Source organism: Muntiacus reevesi, chromosome 3 (genome assembly GCF_963930625.1).
Source record: "Muntiacus reevesi chromosome 3, mMunRee1.1, whole genome shotgun sequence".
Classification (NCBI taxonomy): domain Eukaryota; kingdom Metazoa; phylum Chordata; class Mammalia; order Artiodactyla; family Cervidae; genus Muntiacus; species Muntiacus reevesi.
The window spans coordinates 44194610-44214135 of NC_089251.1; the positions used below are offsets into that span (position 1 = coordinate 44194610).

The window sequence follows — 19526 nt, forward strand, 5'->3', positions numbered from 1 at the left end:
AAAAAAATCCATGTCACTCAAATTCTCTATTAATAACTATAATCTATAAATATCCAGTTCCATGATGAGAAAATAATAATAAATAAAAATATAAAAATAAAATAATAAAATGAGAGTAAAATGAATTAGTGCTCTGATGAAATCTTACATAATTTCACAGTGCCTTATAGCCAGGCTTGGTTTGATATACTATAAATGTGTGATGCCTTGTCCATAAGAAGTACTAAATAAATTTTGTTAAATTAATGTATTATTTTAGATTTGTAGCCTATCTTCAACGAAATAGTTAATATTCAATAATACTATTCTAAAACTGTATACTATATTATGATTTTCCATAAATTTTCAAACCTTAACTGCCACTGCTATTCTGAGAGGAATAAGCAGCTAAACTGAAGTTGGGAATTATCAAAGGGCTCAGGCAATGGAGCCTTGGATAGGACAGTGATATTTAATACTTCATCTCAGAACAAGCTTTCCCCTGCCTGACGAAGAGTTCCAAACCAAAATACAATACCTCCTTTCTCTGGGCACAATGACTGACCCAAATTAATCTCCCAATTTAGAGTAGGAGGAGAAATGGTCTTGCCTCTTGAGTGTGATGGTACCAGAAGAATATGAGGCTAGATGGTTGCAAACAGTCATCTTTGATTTCCTGGCAAAATATCTGATTGCAAAAAAAGATGAAAATGGATTCTAATGGAGTGATATTCCTGTTCTGTAACCCCCAAGGCCCTGGTTCCTGCAGACCGCTCTTCAACTTCATGTTATCTCAGCATCTTTTCCACCTGTAGACACCAAAAAATCCCATTTACTATTCAAAATAGTTTAAGCTGTATTGCTATCATTTGGAAACAGGAGTTCTACCTAAACTTAAGCATTAGACATGAGAACAGAGGAATGTAAAGGTAGGGAGTGTACACATAGAATATAGGTAAAATGGGTGGAACAGAGGCTGAAAGAAAACATGTTGTCTTTCATTCCTCTATGAATATAAAAATTCTACAATAAATGTTAGAACATACATTAAAGGCATTTCTCATTACAATTCTACATACATTTACTGAATATCTGCCTATTTATCAAGTACAAGGATCCAAATTTTCTGGCTATGTGACTCAACAGAAACATTAACTTGTATAATATACTATAATTAAATAAAATTATTTCCACTGGCACTTTGCTTCACAATACCACAGCACAACACAGGTAATGTGTATCATTCTTTTCCTCAAAGTATATCAAGAAATCTACTCTGATTTAACTTCACTTCTAACATAAGCTATTTTGATTGGATTCCAATCAATAATACCTTGAACTGGAATTGATTTACCTAAAAAAATGTGTTACCATCTCTATAACAATTTTTTTTTTCTTAGCCCAAACAGTGTCTCCTGCAGTATGTAGTTTGCCAACCCCTGCTCAAGTTCAATTCAGTCGCTCAATCGTGTCCAACTCTTTGCTACCCCATGAACTGCAGCACGGCAGGCCTCCCTGTCCATCACCAACTCCCGGAGACCACCCAAACCCATGTCCATTGAGTCGGTGACACCATCCAACCATCTCATCCTCTGTCGTCCCCTTCTCCTCCTGCCCTCAATCTTTCCCAGCATCAGGGTCTTTTCAAATGAGTCAGCTCTTCACATCAGGTGGCCAAAATACTGGAGTTTCAGCTTCAACCTCAGTCCTTCCAATGAACACCCAGGACTGATCTCCTTTAGGATGAACTGGTTGGATCTCCTTGTAGTTCAAAGAACTCTTAAAGTCTTTTCCAACACCACAGTTCAAAAGCATCAATTCCTCGGCGCTCAGCTTTCTTGAGTCCAACTCTCACATCCATACATGACCACTGGAAAAACCATAGCATTGACTAGACGGACCTTGGTAAAGTTGGTAAAGCTGGTAAAGTCATGTCTCTGCTTTTTCATATACTGTCTAGGTTGGTCATAGCTTTTCTTCCAAGGACCAAGTGTCTTTTAATTTCATGGCTGCAGTCACCATCTGCAGTGATTTTGGAGCCCCCCAAAATAAAGTCTGTCACTGTTTCCATTGTTTCTCCATCTATTTGCCATGAAGTGATGGGACCCGATGCCATGATCTTAGTTCTCTGAATGCTGAGTTTTAAGCCAATTTTTTCACTCTCCTCTTTCACTTTCATCAAGAGACTTTAGTTCTTCTTCGCTTTCTGTCATAAGGGTGGTGTCACCTGTGTATCTGAGATTATTGATATTTTTTCCAGCAATCTTGATTCCAGCATATGCTTCATCTATCCCAGCACTTCACATGATGTACTCTGCATATAAGTTAAATAAGCAGGGTGACAATATACAGCCTTGACGAACTACTTTCCTATTTGGAACCAGTCTGTTGTTCCAAGTCCAGTTATCACTGTTGCTTCTTGACCTGCATACAGATTTCTCAAGAAGCAGGTCATGTGGTCTGGTATTCCCATCTTTTTCAGAATTTTCCACAGTTTATTGTGATCCACACAGTCAAAGGCTTTGGTGCAGTCAATAAAGCAGAAATAGATGTTTTTCTGGAATTCTCTTGCTTTTTTGATGATCCAGCAGATGCAGGCAATTTGATCTCTGGTTCCTCTGCTGTTTCTAAATCCAGCTTGAACATCTGGAAGTTCATGGTTCAGGTACTGTTGAAACCTAGCCTGGAGAATTTTGAGCATTACTTTGCTAGCGTGTGAGATGAGTCCAATTGTACAGTAGTTTGAACACTCTTTGGCATTGCCCTTCTTTGGGATTAGAATGAAAACTGACCTTTTCCAGTCCTGTGGCCACTGTAATTTGTATTATTTATCAAAATTTAAGATGTACATATTCTAGAACTCAACAACTCTTCTGCAATGGAAAAACCTTCTAGTAAGTCTTATGTCTGTGCACTGGGAATCCCATACAGGAATGGTTATTTCAAAAATGTTGGTGATAGTAATAAATTAGAATCAACCAAAAGTCCAGGACAACAACAACAAAAATGGTCAGTAACAATCAGGGACTTCCCTGATAGTCCAGTGGTTAAGACTCCAAGCTCCGGATGCAGGGGGCCTGGGTTCAATCCCTGGTCAGGGAACTAAGATCTCACATGCCATCACTAAAAATCTGGCATGCCACAACTAAGACCTGGTACAGTCAAATAAATAAATATTAAAAAAAAAAAATGGTCAGTAACAATGAAACAATGGACTAATACACAGTAAATTAATTAGAATTATATTTATCAATACAAATAAAGTGGAAACACACAATGCTGAACAACAATAACAAAAAAGGCAACTGCACACAGATGTATAAAGTTAGGATACTATTTATATAAAATTTTGTCAGATGAAAAATACTATAAATTTAAAACATATATATAGTAAAAATGTATTATGCATGAGGTTGATAATCAACACCTAATGCAGACCAGAGGTTACTTCAGAGGATAAGGAGAATGCAATCTGTCTATGGTGAAGCAGATCACCAGCCCAGGTGGGATGCATGAGTCAAGTGCTCGGGCCTGGTGCACTGGGAAGACCCAGAGGAGTCGGGTGGAGAGGGAGGTGGGAGGGGGATCGGGATGGGGAATATGTGTAACTCTATGGCTGATTCATGTCAATGTATGACAAAACCCACTGGGAAAAAAAATAAAATAAAAAAAAAAAAAAGGAGAATGCAATCTGAGAGGCTTATAGGAAGCTCTAGTAGTATCTACAATTTTTTTTAATGTTTTTAATAAAAGTTTAACACAGATATACAGAAAAGCTGTGAAAATAGTACAGAGTTAGCACCACATACTCAATTTCCTTGGCTATGAACACCTTACACCTTACTTGTGACAATTAGTGAATCAATACTGACACATTATTATTAACCACAGTCTATACTTTATTCATATTTCCTTAGTTTTTACCAGGTGTTCTTTTTATGTTCCAGGATCCCATTCAAGTTACATTACATTTAGTCATCATTTCTCCTTAAGTTTCCCTTGGCTACGATAGTTTTTCAAACTTTCCTTGTATTTGGTAACCTTGACAATTTTGAGGAGTACTGGTCAGGTACTGTGTAGAATATTCCTCAATGTGGATTTGCCTCATGGTTAGACTGGGTTATAGGATTTGGGAGAAAAACTAGAGGTAAATTGTCATTTTCATCATACCATATCAAGAATACATGGTAGCAAAAGGGCTTATCACTGTTCATGAAGCCTAGCAGAGTCTTTGTCAGGTTTCTCCACTGTAAAATTACTATTTTCTCTCCCTTTCCTATAATCTAATATTTGGTAGGAAGTCACCATGAGCAGCCCACACATAAGGAATAGGAAGTTCTGCTCCAGCTTCCTGGAGGCAGAGTATCTACATAAATTATTTGAAATTCTTCTGTACAGGTCAATAATGTCAAAGTAGACAAAAAAGAATAATAAAAGACCCAAGCAGAAATAAATGAAATAGAGACTAAAAAAAAAAACAAAAACAAAAAGATCAATGAAACTAAGAGTTGATTCTTTGAAAAAATACACCAAATTGATAAACCTTAGCCGGGCTCATCAGGAAAAAAAACACAGGCCTAAATAAATAAAATGAGAATGGAAAAAGGAGAATTTACAAATGACAGCACAGAAATATAAATGGTCATAAGAGATTACTACAAACGAGTATATGCCAATTAAATGGACAACTGAGAAGAAATGGATAAATTCCTAGAAATGTAGACTCTCCCAAGACTGAACTGGGGGTGGGGTGGGGGTGGAATAGATATATATATGTATATATATATATACACACACACACACACACAGACTAATTACCAGTAGTGAAACTGAATTAGTAACTGAAAAAACAAACAAACAAACAAAAAAACCCAATAAACAAGTCTAGGACCATAAGGCTTCAAATGTGAACTCTACTAAACATTTAAAGAAGAGCTAATGTCTATCCTCAAACTATTCCAACAAAAATTGAAGAGAAAGAAATGCCTTTAAATTCATTCTTTGAGGCCAGCATCATCTGACACAAAACCAGACAAAGGCACTACAAAAAAAAAAGGAAAACTTCAGGCCTGTATCACTGATAAATGTAGATGCAAAAATTCTCAACAAATATTAGTAAACCATATTCAACAATACATTAAAAGGATCATACACCATGATCAAGTGGGATTTATTCCAGGGATGCAAGGATCGTTCAAATCCAAAAATCAAGAGACATACCACATTAACAAACTGAAGAATAAAAATCCTATGATCATCTCAAGAGACGCAGAAAAAGCTTTTGACAAAATTAAACATACATTTAGGATAACAACTCTCAACAAAGTGGGTACAGAGGAACATACCTCAACATAATAAAGGTCATATGGGACAAACCTACAGCCAACATCATACTCAGTGGTGAAAACCAGAAAGTCTTTCCTCTAAGATCAGAGACAAAATAAGGATGCCCACTCTCGCCACTGTTATTTAACACAGAGATGGAAGTTCCAGCCACAGAAGTTGAACAAGAAAAAATAAATAATAAAAGGAATCCGAATCGAAAGAGAAGTAAAACTGTCACTTCACGGATGATGATACTATATACAGAAAATCCTAAAGATGCCACCAAAAAACTGTTAGAACTCATAAATGAACCCAGTGAAGTTGCAGGATACAAAATTAGCATACAGAAATCTGTTGCATTTCTATACACTAACAGAATTATCAGAAGAGAAATTTTAAAACGTGTGTGTGTGTGCTCAGTCGCTCGGTTGTGTCCAACTCTTTGCAACCCCATGGACTGTACTCAGCAGGCTAGGCTCCTCTGTCCATGGAACTTTCCACGCCAGAATACTGGTGGTGGTTGAGTCGCTAAATAGTATCCAAGTCTTGCAACCCCATGGACTGTAGCCTGCCAGGTGCTTTGTCCATGGAATTCTCCAGGCAAGAATATTGGAGTGGGTTGCCATTTCCTTGTCCAAGAATACTGGAGTGCATTGTAAATACCATTTATAAAAGAATAAGATACTAGGTTCTTTTATAAATACCATGTATAAAAGAATAACTCTAAGACCCTAATGAAAGAAACAAAAGATGACATAGACAAAAAGAAATACTGTATTTACAAACTGGAACAATTAATTTTGTTAATATGACTATATTACCCAAGGCATTTACAGATGCAATGTAATCACTATCAATATACCAACAGCATTTTTCACAGAATCAGAACAAGTAATACCAAAATTTGTTCTAAAAGGCCACCTACTAAATGGGAGAAGATGTTTTCAAACAATATATCTGATAAGCAGTTAATATCCAAAGAATTCATACAACTCAATAGGGGAAAAAAAAAAAAAAAGTTTAAATGGGCAGAAGACTTGAATAGACATTTCCCCAAAGAAGACATACAGATGACGAACAGACACAGGACACCAGGCATCACTAATCAAGTAAACGCAAATCAAAATCACAGTAAGACATCAACTCAGAACTGTCTGAATGTCTATCATCAAAAGACAACAAATAAATGCTGGCAAGGATGTGGAGAAAAGGGAACCAACATGCACTGTTGGGAATATAAATGGGCAGCTGCTCTGGAAAACAGTATAGAGGCTTCTCAAAAAATCAAAACTAAAATTACCATATAAGAAACATTAATATCTCTAATTTTACTCTGGATGAATAGAGGAAAGCAAAACCTGCTAGTCTAATATAATAAATACAAATTAATGTGGAAAATCTTGCTTCTTACTACCAAGAAGAAGAATATTGGGGACATAAATTCAATAACCCAAAAGTACTATTTCTTAAGTGTATCAAATATAAGTGATGAATCAATGCAGTGTAATAGCTTGTAGCTCTTTGTAATGAACTAGATAAAATACTGTCAAAGATAAATAATAAACTTCAAGGATAACTATCTTATTCACTTAAATATAAATGACCTTGAATTTAGATAATCCTATTTTTCCAAGAAAGAAACAAAGTTTAATTGAAGAAATATTCCTTATCATGGTCAGTACTGCTAGCAATTTATATAAATAATTTTAAAAAAACAAGCAGAAAATTCTCACCCACAAATAATATACTTAGCATCAATCTAATCCTACTGGGAAATAACTGTCTTTTTCTAGTTATATTGTGTGTGGGGATTTTTAACATGGTAAGGAAAAAAATATTGCTGGAATGTGCCAAGGCAATTGTTTGAATAAATAGCTACTTCTTTAGTGATTATGTTATATCCAAGAAGAAAGAATGATTGGGAATTAAACAAGATAATGCACAAGATACAAATATTTGCTTCTCCAACCACTTAATGGGAACAGTAATTAAGAACTTCAGAAAGTTATGCACTTCCCTAATTTCCATGAAGTAAGTGAACTGGAACACATCAAGGAGATTTAAATTCATCATCATTTCTAAGGAAAACAGACTTAGAAGCACAGAAAGCTAACCAAGAACTAACAATAGTTCAAACCCCATAGAAATTACTCAAGGTAACCAAAAACAAACCTTTACTTTTCAACATTTCTGTCAAGGTTCCAAAAACTTTGCAATGCAAAACGTGCAGACATTTGTTTAGTTAAGCCTATAAACTACAGAATGCTACCAGTTGTCAATACAAAGAACTTAAGACCTCAGGAAAGCAAAAGCAATTTGCCTCTAGTAACTACTAATATTAGCTTGTTAGTAAAGGGTCATAAAGAAAATGTTTTTTCTCCTGATTTATTTCATAAGAATATTTCCTGTCAAAAACATACTTAGGGACTTCCCTGGCAGGCCAGTGGTTAAGAATCTACCTTCGAATGCATGGGACCCCCAGGTTCAATCCTTGGTTTGGGGAACTAAGATCCCACATGTCTTGGGGCAACAAGGCCCATGTACTGTAAATAGTGAACCCAAGTGCTACAACTAGAGAAGCTTGTATGCTACAACAAAGACCCAGCGCAGTCAAAAAAATTTTCTAATAATAATAATAAAAGAAATATATATTTACACAATTAAAGATCAAATCTGATCCCATCACTTCATGGGAAATAGATGGGGAAACAGTGGAAACAATGGCTGACTTTATTTTTGAGGGCTCCAAAATCACTGCAGATGGTGACTGCAGCCATGAAATTAAAAGACGCTTACTCCTTGGAAGGAAAAGTTATAACCAACCTAGATAGCATATTTAAAAGCAGAGACATTACTTGGTCTACAAAGGTCTGTCTAATCAAGGCTATGGTTTTTCCAGTAGTCATGTATGGGTGTGAGAGTTGGACTATAAAGAAAGCTGAGCACAGAAGAATTGATGCTTTTGAACTGTGGTGTTGGAGAAGACTCTTGAGAGTCCCTTGGACTGCAAGGAGATCCAACCAGTCCATCCTAAAGGAGATCAGTCCTGGGTGTTCATTGGAAGGACTGATGTTGAAGCTGAAACTCCAATACTTTGGCCACTTCATGCGAAGAGTTGACTCATTGGAAAAGACCTTAATGCTGGTAAGGATTAGGGGCAGGAGGAGAAGGGGACGACAAAGGATGAGATGGTTGGATGGCATCACTGACTCAATGGACATGGGTTTGGGTGGACTCTGGGAGTTGGTGATGGACAGGGAGGCCTGGCATGCTATGATTCATGGGGTCGCAAAGAGTCGAACATGACTGAGCAACTGAACTGACTGAAAGATCAAATACTAGGTCAAAAGATCTTAGTTGTATTTCTATAGCCTCTTGGAATAAAAAATCATGTAATGAGCTAAAGCAAGTGAAACAGCCCAAAAAATGGTTTAGGTAAATTAGTGTTCTCAAAAGTTTTCTTGTTTTTAAAAAATTAAATATTTCCTTTCAAATTGTTTATGCTATTATTTAAAGTAGAACAATGTTCAAAACATAAGCAGAAATTGTCCAAAAGAAAGGTAGTTTTGTCTTTTATTTACTTTCAGTAAAAAGGGCTTCCCAGTGGTAAAGAACCCACCTGGCAACGCAGGAGACACAAGAGATGTAGGTTCAATCCCTGGGTCAGGAAGATTCCCTGGAGGAGGGCATGGCAACCTACTCCAGTATTATTGCCTAAAGAACCCCATGGACAGAGGAGCCTGGCGGGTTACAGTCCATAGGGAAGAAAAGAGGTGGACATGTCTGAGTGACTTAGCATGCAAATTAGTAAAATCTGATTTACTGCACTTGCAGTTCGGAGAAGGCAATGGCAATCCATTCCGTTACACTTGCCTGGAAAATCCCATGGACGGAGGAGCCTTGTAGGCTGCAGTCAATTGGGTCACTAAGAGTCGGACACGACTGAGCGACTTCACTTTCACTTTTCACTTTCATGCATTGAAGAAGGAAATGGCAACCCACTCCAGTGTTCTTGCCTGGAGAATCCCAGGGACAGGGGAGCTGTCTATGGGGTCGCACAGAGTCGGACACGACTGAAGCAACTTAGCAGCAGCACTTGCAGTCAGAAAATGGTTTTGCTATTTGAAACATTTCTCTGAGCTTTAGTTTCCCTAAAATTAAATGAAGGGGATCTCCTAAATGATCTCTTTGTACTCTGCCCCCAGCATTAACATTCCATGTTACTACATCTATAGACTGAGCTCCATAAAATTACCAGCATTCAACCATTTTTGACTTAAAAAATGGTAATTTGAAGTGGTTCAATCTTGTTAAATCTCCTAAGTTTTATTCATTCCTATACAATATCTTTGACCTCATGCAGCTTTTGTATATTTTTTTTAGTACAGTCGATTTATAATATTGTCTTATTTTCAAGTGTATAGCAAAGTGATTCAGTTACACAATGTATGTATGTATCTTTATATATTTTTCGCTTCTCCCATTATATAGTTCTGAATATAGTTCCCTGTGCTATACGAAGTCTGTGTTGTTTATTTTATGTACAGTTTTTTTGTATTCTTAAAGTAGAGCAAAATGATGAAAGCTGTCTCTAATTGCCATTGGTATTTAATGTACTTTATTAGAAAAAATTTTTAAGGCCTATTTTATTCCTGAAGAAAAAGAAGATAATCTGATATGGAAACCCTTCTGTGTTACTACTTCCCAATTCAGTTTTGAATATTTGCAGCATTTGTTCTAGCCCACTCAGTTTTATGACTCCAATTGTTATCACTGTATGATCTTCATCTTCTACTTTCAATCACCTTCCCAACAGGTCCTGTCCTAAGCTCTCAAAAAAGATGAATAACACAAAAATGCCTTGAAGAGCACACAATCTGGTGTGTAATCAAAAGTGTAATGCAGCATCCTTGGCTTTCCTTATTTACTCGGAAATCTAGAGCAGTACTACCCAAAGTACAGTCTGCAGACCAACGCCAGTCCACAAACTTCATTACAAGTCCTCGACAAGGTGTAGAAAGAGAATAAACATTCAGAAACTTTTTTGACAATGCAATGGGTTTTTTTTTTTACATCAGTTATTCTAACAAAAAGATTAAACCTTGTATTTTTATGTATTTTTAGTCAGAAACACAATTCTAAAAACAACACATACACACACACACACACACACAACAAAACTGGTCCTCAACAGACATCATTTAAAAAGCACTGGTGATTCCAATATAAAATTGAAAATTAAAAAAAATAAAGTTAAAAAAAAAGAAGCACTGGTGTTGAGTCTATTATTTTTACAGTTTAGGTCAGCTGTATTTTAAACTAAAAACACTCATCTCATATCTGACTTCATCAACTAATAACTAATCAGCCCCATTTTACTATAATAACAATCCTAGCCACATTTAAAAGGAGGGGAAAAAAGGATACCAAGAAGAAAATAAGGTGCTGGCTATGGACAAGTTGGAAAGATTAAAGTCAAAGCTAAAAATAAGAAATGAGAAAATGCTATTACTCTTCAAAGGGGAGAAAAGAAAATATTTCAGGTTGACAGCATATTTTATAAATCACTGTTGTCTATGCCTGGTTCTTCTTACAGGAAAAAAAGAAAAGCTGCAATCATTTGAATTTCTCAATTCACACAATTCAGCAATTGAAAATTACCAACAGATGGAAACTTCAGCAAAAAGGAGAGATATGGAGTAAGTAGGAGACTTTATTCCTCGCACATCTGTGTAACTAGTCCTGTTCCTTGCCATCTGTGATAAAATAACAGTCTCTGTTTATCTGATGTCTCCACACCTGGGAAATTACTGGAGCCTTTGTAAACAAAATCCAACCATGTTTCATTTGACATAGGTAAACACAGAAATGCAATCAAATCATATTTCAAAGGCAAATTCATATTTCCCATTTCTAGATTTAATACACAACTGATAGATAGCCAGTGGGTATTCGCTGTATGACGCAGGGAGCTCAAACCTGTGCTCTGTGATGGGGTTGGTAGTGGGAGGGAGGTTCAAGGGGGAGAAGACACATGTATACCTATGGCTGATTTCATGTTGATGTATGGCAGAAACCAGCACGATATTGTCAAGCAACCACCTCCAACTAAAAATAAATACATTTTAAAATGATATACAACGGACTAGTGTGTCTGCCATATGTCTACTGCCATATTCTATTCTAATTTAACAAATTTACACATTAAAAAAGAAACTAATTTTCCTATGAGAAAAATTTGGCCAATTACGGACTCACCTAGAGTATCTCTGGATACATTCCAAAGTGCAATGACAAGTACAACTACTATGTAACAGTGACTATACCAAGAAATTTCCAGTTTTCTGGCTGCTCTAACATCCAATTAAGGGCAGACAGCCCAAAATCTGGTGATAGAGAGGTGGGAGTGAGAAAAATATAAAAGTATACACTGTAATAGATTTAGTGATGAATTTGGTTAAACATATCCATATCAGGTAACAGAACACTTGTGAAAAACTGAAGTCTGAACATCAACAATTTAAAAACAGCCTCAAACAACTAGGAAGTCTTGGGTAGACAGCATTTAGTCACTATGCTCCAACAATTATGTGTTCCAGAAGGTATGCTTAGTAAGCCTACCCAACTTCCCAGAATTTTCAGAGCAGTTTTTTTGCAGTTTTTTTTTTTTTTTTCTTTTCTCTCTTATTTATTTATCTGACTGTGAAATACAGACTCTAGTTGTGGCATGGGCTCTGGAGCACAAGAGCTCAGTAAATGTTGCTCATGGTGCTCCACAGCATGTGGGATCTTAGTTCCCCGACTAGGGGTGAAGCCCAGTCCCCTGCATTGCAAGGTGGATTCTGAACCACTGGATCACTAAGGAAGTCCCTTTGAGGGTAGCTTTATAGAACTTCTTTCCTTAAGGAAATCAAACCTTGACACTTCAATAAAAGTAAATACTTATTTACCCTTTTGCATGTCTGAACATTCTCAGACAAGTTTTCTGTAAGGCAAAAAAAAAAAAAAAAAAAAAAAATACTGAGAAAGAAAGGCAATGAAGTCTCATTGTGAGAAAGGATGCTGAATTTTGAAGCTCCAACTCCTGTCCCAGAGATCTACCTTGCCCTTAACGATAACCCCTTGCAGCAGCCACATTTTCCCCTCACATTTTAGTAACTGCTCTGGTGAATTTTTAAACATCGATCCCTAACTGAGATTACACTTGGTTTTTCGATCTTTCTTAATCATGAATAAGATTTCACATACTGTCATCAGTTGATCACCAACAATTTATTAAGTGTTCACAAAGTTCAACACGATGTTGAAATACCTGCTCATGCAATATTTACAGTTTAGTAGGAAGACTACAGGTCACATCTAACAATTTTCCCTATTGAAGTAGTTTCAGTTCTGGTTTTTTAAATAGTCCTACTTGATAGCGAGGCCTAGCAGATAAATCACACTGTTAAGCCATACAGTCCTCTCCATTAAGTAAGATATGTAATTTATCAGAAATTGTCAGCTGGAAACTACAGAAATGAAAAATACTTCAGGACATTTTACATGAAATTTCATATCCATGTTTATGCTTTCATATCAATAAAAACTGTATCACAGTAATTTTAGATTTTTTAATTATATTCATTTACAACAAAGTAAATATATCTGCTATTCTGAATATTCACAGAACATTTATTTAGATATGAAACACTCGACTAGCTGAAAAAAATAAAATTCAGGTAATAATAGATACAGAAACACTACTCAGTCTCTCAATTCTTTATCACAAACATAAAAATGAAAAATACAATGAAGAAGATGACGACAAAAAGAAGAGAAAATGGTTAAGAAACAAGTGTTACAACGTCTAGATATACAGATTTCTCTGTGCTAAGAAGCAGGCATTCCCACTGTAGAACTTCAGAAAGGGTTTCCCTGATGGCTCAGTGGTAAACAATCTGCCTGCCAATGCAGGAGAAACAGCTTCGATCCCTGATCCTGGAAGATCCCACAGGCCACGAAGCAACTAAGCCCACGTGCCACAACTACTGAGCCTGTCCGCCAGCATCCAGGAGCCACAACTACTGAAGCCCACATGCCCTAGAGTTTATGCTCTGCAACAAGAGAAGGCACCACAATGAGAAGTTCTTGCACCACAACTAGACACTCAAACAAAAGACCTATATATAGAAAACTATAAAACACTGATGAAAGAAATCAAAGAGGACACAAATAGATGGAGAAATATACCGTGTTCATGGATTGGAAGAATCAGCATAGTGAAAATGAGTATACTATCCAAAGCAATCTATAGATTCAATGCAATCCCTATCAAGCTACCAACGGTATTTTTCACAGAACTAGAACAAATAATTTCACAATTTGTATGGAAATACAAAAAACCTCGAATAGCCAAAGCAATCTTGAGAATGAAGAATGGAACTTGAGGAATCAACCTGCCTGACTTCAGGCTCTACTACAAAGTCACAGTCCTCAAGACAGTATGGTACTGGCACAAAGACAGAAATATAGATCAATGGAACAAAATAGGAAGCCCAGAGATAAATCCACGTACCTATGGACACATTATCTTCGACAAAGGAAGCAAGGATATACAATGGAAAAAAGACAACCTCTTTAACAAGTGGTGCTGGGAAAACTGGTCAGCCACTTGTAAAAGAATGAAACTAGAACACTTTCTAACACCATACACAAAAATAAACTCCAAATGGGTTAAAGATCTAAATATAAGACCAGAAACTATAAAACTAGAGGAGAACATAGGCAAAACACTCTCCAACATAAATCACAGCAAGATCCTCTATGACCCACCTCCTAGAATATTGGAAATAAAAGCAAAAATAAACAAATGGGACCTAATGAAACTTAAAAGCTTTTGCACAATGAAGGAAACTATAAGCAAGGTGAAAAGACAGCCTTCAGAATGGAAGAAAATAATAGCAAATGAAGCAACTGACAAAGGATTAATCTCAAAAATATACAAACAACTCCTGAAGCTCAATTCCAGAAAAATAAATGACCCAATCAAAAAATGGGCCAAAGAACTAAACAGACATTTCTCCAAAGAAGACATACAGATGGCTAACAAACACATGAAAAGATGCTCAACATCACTCATTATCAGAGAAATGCAAATCAAAACCACAACGAGGTACCATTACACGCCAGTCAGGATGGCTGCTATCCAAAAGTCTACAAGCAATAAATGCTGGAGAGGGTGTGGAGAAAAGGGAACCCTCTTATATTGTTGGTGGGAATGCAAACTAGTACAGCCACTATGGAGAACAGTGTGGAGATTTCTTAAAAAGCTGGAAATAGAACTGCCATATGACCCAGCAATCCCACTCCTGGGCATACACACCGAGGAAACCAGATCTGAAAGAGACACATGCATCCCAATGTTCATCGCAGCACTGTTTATAATAGCCAGGACATGGAAGCAACCTAGATGCCCATCAGCAGACGAATGGATAAGGAAGCTATGGTACATATACACAATGGAATATTACTCAGCCATTAAAAAGAATTTATTTGAATCAGTTCTAACGAGGTGGATGAAACTGGAGCCTATTATACAGAGTGAAGTAAGCCAGAAAGATAAACACCAATACAGTATACTAACGCATATATATGGAATTTTAAAAGATGGTAACAATAACCCTATATGCAAAACAGAAAAAGAGACACAGATGTACAGAACAGACTTTTGGACACTGTGGGAGAAGGCGAGGGTGGGATGATTCGGGAGAATGGCATTGAAACAAGTATACTATCAAGGGTGAAACAGACCACCAGTCCAGGTTGGATGCATGAGACAAGTGCTCAGGGCTGGTGCACTGGGAAGACCCAGAGCGATGGGATGGGGAGGAAGGCGGGAGGGGGGATTGGGATGGGGAACACATGTAAATCCATGGCTGATTCATGTCAGTGTATGGCAAAAACCACTGCAATATTGTAAAGTAATTAGCCTCCAACTAATAAAAATAAATGGAAAAAAAAAAAAACCCAACAACTAGACAGTCATCCCCACTGTCTGAAAGGCTGAGTGCCAAAGAATTGATGCTTTTCAACTGTGGTGTTGGAGAAGACTCTTGAGAATCCCTTGTACAGCAAGGAGATCCACCCTGTCCATCCTAAAGGAAATCATTTCTGAATATTCATTGGAAGAACTGATGCTGAAGCTGAAACTCCAATCCTCTGGCCACCTGATGTGAAGAGCTGACTGATTTGAAAAGACTCTGATGCTGGAAGGGATTGGGGGCAGGAGGAGAAGGGGAAGACAGAGGATGAGATGATTGGATGGCATCACCAACACGACAGACATGAGTTTGAGCAAGCTCTGGGAGTTGATGATGGACAGGGAGGCGTGGCGTGCTGCAGACCATGGGTTCGCAAAGAGTCAGACATGACTGAGTGACTGAACTGATCTGAGTTATATGTTTGGACATTAAAAATAAATAAATAAATAAATAAAAAAGAATGTCAGAAAGACAAAGAAATGGAAAACACTAGGTACTTCTGAGTGAAAGTGAAGTTGGAAACTGAAGAACTGGTTGAAAATCTGCTTATATAACTCAACTACAACCTCTTTACTTCTCCTAGTGAAAGACTGTAGGTTTCCATTCTACATAGTAAACTAGAGGGCTCTGGACTCGAGGACTCGCAGAGCTCAGGGCCAGCGACTCATTCTGCAAACTGAAAGATAAAGTGTAGTTCTCCTTACAGAACATGGGCTACCCAATCCCCTTATACTATTGATCTTGCGAGGCAACTGGGTCATGAACGACCCAGATTTGAGCCAGACTTTATAAGCTAGGGCACCGTCTTTCATAATGAGGCACAACCTTTTACCATCCCAGAAACCAGCCATGGAGCTGAGGGACTCCAACCCACCCATACTTATGAGCAACTAACTATAAATTTGGGGTTCCAACTACCTTCTTAAGTTTAATAATTTTGCAGAACAAGTCACAGAACTCAGAAAAGCACTATACTCACAATTACAGAATTGCTATTGCAAGAAAGTACATAAATCAGGCTTAGCCAAAATAAGATAGGCATATAAGGCAAGGTATGAGAGGGTCCCAAGGACAAAGTTTCCATGTCCCCTCCTCAGAAAATCAGGATGTATCACCCTCCTGACGTGCATGCTAAGTCACTTCAGTCGTGTCCGAATCTGTGCAATCCTATGAACTGTACCCCACTAGACTCCTCTGTCCAACGGATTCTCCAGGTGAGAACACTTGAATGGTTTGCCATGTCCTTCTCCAGGGGATCTTCCCAACCCAGAAATTGAACCTGTGTCTCTTTATGTCTACAGCACTGGCAGGCAGGTTCTTTATCACTAGCACCACCTGAGAAGCTCACCTGGCACATCAATGCATAACAATGCACAGAGTATTGTTTACCAGGGAAACACATTCAAGGATAAAAATTCCTGTTTTTATTGGGGTTCATTACATAAGCATGATTACTTGGGGGTTTTGCTATTATCTTGTATAAATGTTTTGTATATTTTGGATATAAGCCCTCTATCAGATTATGATTTGCAATTATTTTCTACCATTCAGTAGGTTGCATTTTCATTTTGTTGATGGTTTCCTTTACTGTGCAGAAGAATTTTACTTCAATGAAGTCCCACTTTTTTTTTTGCTTTTTTTTTTTTTTTTGCTTTTATTGCTTTAGCTTTTTTTTATTGCTTTAGCTTTTGTGTCAGATTCAAAATATCATGGCCAAGACCTATGTCAAGGAGCTTACAGCCTATGAGCTCTTCTAGGACAACTATGGTTTCAGGTCTTAATTTCAAGTCTTTAACCCATTTTGAGTTAATTTTTGTGTACACTGTAAGATAGTGATCCACTTTCCTTCTTTTGCATCTGGCTATCCAATTTTCCCAGTACCATTTATGGAAGAAACTCTACTATCTCCATAGCATATTCTAACTTTCTTTGTGATATATTAATTGACCATATAAGTTTGGGTTTAATTCTGGGCTTTCTATTCAGTTCCACTGATCTATGTGTCTGTTTTTATGCCAATATGCCAAACTGTTTTAATTATTATAGCTTTGTAATATAGTTCAAAATAAGGGAGTATAATGCCTCCAGCTTTATTCTCTGTCCTGTAGATTGCTTTGGCTACTCAAGGTCTTCTGTGGTTCCATACAAATTTTAAGGCTGTTTACTCTATGGAAAATACCATTGGAATTTTAATAGGCATTGCACTGAATCTGTAGATTTAGGTAGTATGAAAATTTTAACAATATTAATTTTTCCAATCCATGAGCACAGACTGTCTTTCCATTTAACTGTCTTCTTCTACTGCTTTCATTAATATCTTATAGTTTTTTCAATATACAGGTCTCTCATCTCTGTCAGGTAGGTGATAAGCCTTTTAGATTATATATGTATGGACATATGTTACTAATATAGGTATTCCAAAAATTGTTTGAACGTCACCGAATTTGCCAATATCCTTCTTGTCCAATTATTAATCTTAAATTATATCACAGAAATAACTTAGTTTTCTTATTAAGCACACATCAGAATGGCCATGCATTTGCAAAAGTAATTCATCTTTAGAAAAATTCATGGAAAGGACTGACAAGTACTCTAGAATACAGGGTTTTGGGGGTTTGGGGAGTATAATTGCTTTACAATGTTGTGTTAGTTCCTGCTGTGCAAAGTGAATCAGCTGTGTGTGTGTGTGTGTGTGTGTGTGTGTGTGTATCCCCTCCCTTTTAAACCTCGCTCCCCATCCCTGACCTAGAATACAAGTATAGATAACTTTAAAATCATACCACTGAAATGGATAAAAATTTCCAGAACTCTAATCAAAAAACTGGACTCAAGCAGAATAACAATTAATAACAGGGATTTAATGCATTGATGAGAATGATTATATTTTATGACTTTTTGTTTGAAACAACTGCTGGTTCTTTAATGTTTTGAGTTAAACAGGCATTTGAAAGAATCTAAATAACTTCATTCTTAAAGTACAAATCAAAGTTTCCTGACCTTATAAAATATATTTGAACAAAAGACTTTTCCCATTTCACTATAAATAAAATTTTCAGATGCAATTTTTACTTGGGGAAAATTAGAAACATGCATCTTCCTTCAATGAAAAATTATGCATCTTCTTTCAAATAAAAATTATAAGGAATTAATTTTAAAGTACTAATTTTTGAAGCACCTGAAAAGTTATTCTACCAATTACATGTGATCTTAAAGCCATATCTGACATAGATCAATGTAATAAAATTGAGAGTTCAAAAACAAACCCTATTATTCATGGTCAACTGATTTTTCAACAAAGGTTAAAAGACAATTCAGTGAGGAAAGGATAGTCTTTTCAATAAATAGGGCTGGAATAATTGTGCACCCGCTTCCTCGGTGGCTCAGATGGTAAAGAATCCGCCTGCAATGCAGCAGACCTGGGTTTGATCCCTCAGTTGGCAAGATCCTCTGGAGGAGGGCATGGCAATCCACTCCAGTATTCTTGCCTGGAGAATCCCTTGAACAGAGAAGCCTGGCAGGCTACAGTCCATGGGGTCGCAAAGAGGCTTACACAACTTAGCGATTAAGCATAGCGTGCATAAAGTTTAATTTAGACTGCGTTTCCTCAAGTTTTCATTACACAATCCTAAGAAGTGCCTTGAGATATTTTAAACTTAATTTGCCCTCCCCTCAAAAATTTTTAATGCAACAAATATCCTATTTATCTTTAATATTTATTTGGTTGCACTGGATCTTAGCTGGGGCATACAAGACCTTCATGTGGCACAGCAGGCTTAGCTGCCCCAAGCCATGTGGGATCTTAGTTCCTAGACCAGGGATTGAACCCATGTCCTCTGCATTTCAAGGCAGATTCTGAACCACTGGACCACCAGAGAAGTCCCTGTTTATCTGCTCTATCTCTGGTTTACACATAAATACAGCAAGATTTTTTTTCATTCTTCAAGAACCGATTATCTCCTCCAATGAGAATGCATGAAAACATTAGCTGACACACAAAAATTAACTCAAAATGGATCATATACTAAAATGTAAAACCTAAAACTATAAAACTTCTTGAAAAAAATAAAAGAGAATATCTCTGAGAACTTTTCAACATGAAAACTGCTCTTAAATGTAATACCAAAGTACAACCTATAAAGAAACAAATTCATAAGCTGGTCTTTATCAAAATCAAATACTTGTTGCAGTTCAAAAGAAAAT

At 36.8% G+C, this 19526-nt stretch overlaps 1 protein-coding gene across 3 annotated transcripts in view; it reads right to left on the minus strand.

Annotated features, from left to right (window-relative positions):
- The window catches only part of COMMD1 (copper metabolism domain containing 1), a 187624-nt gene that overhangs the window by 105638 nt on the left and 62460 nt on the right, over nucleotides 1–19526 (minus strand). The gene's annotated exons all lie outside the window — the stretch shown is intronic.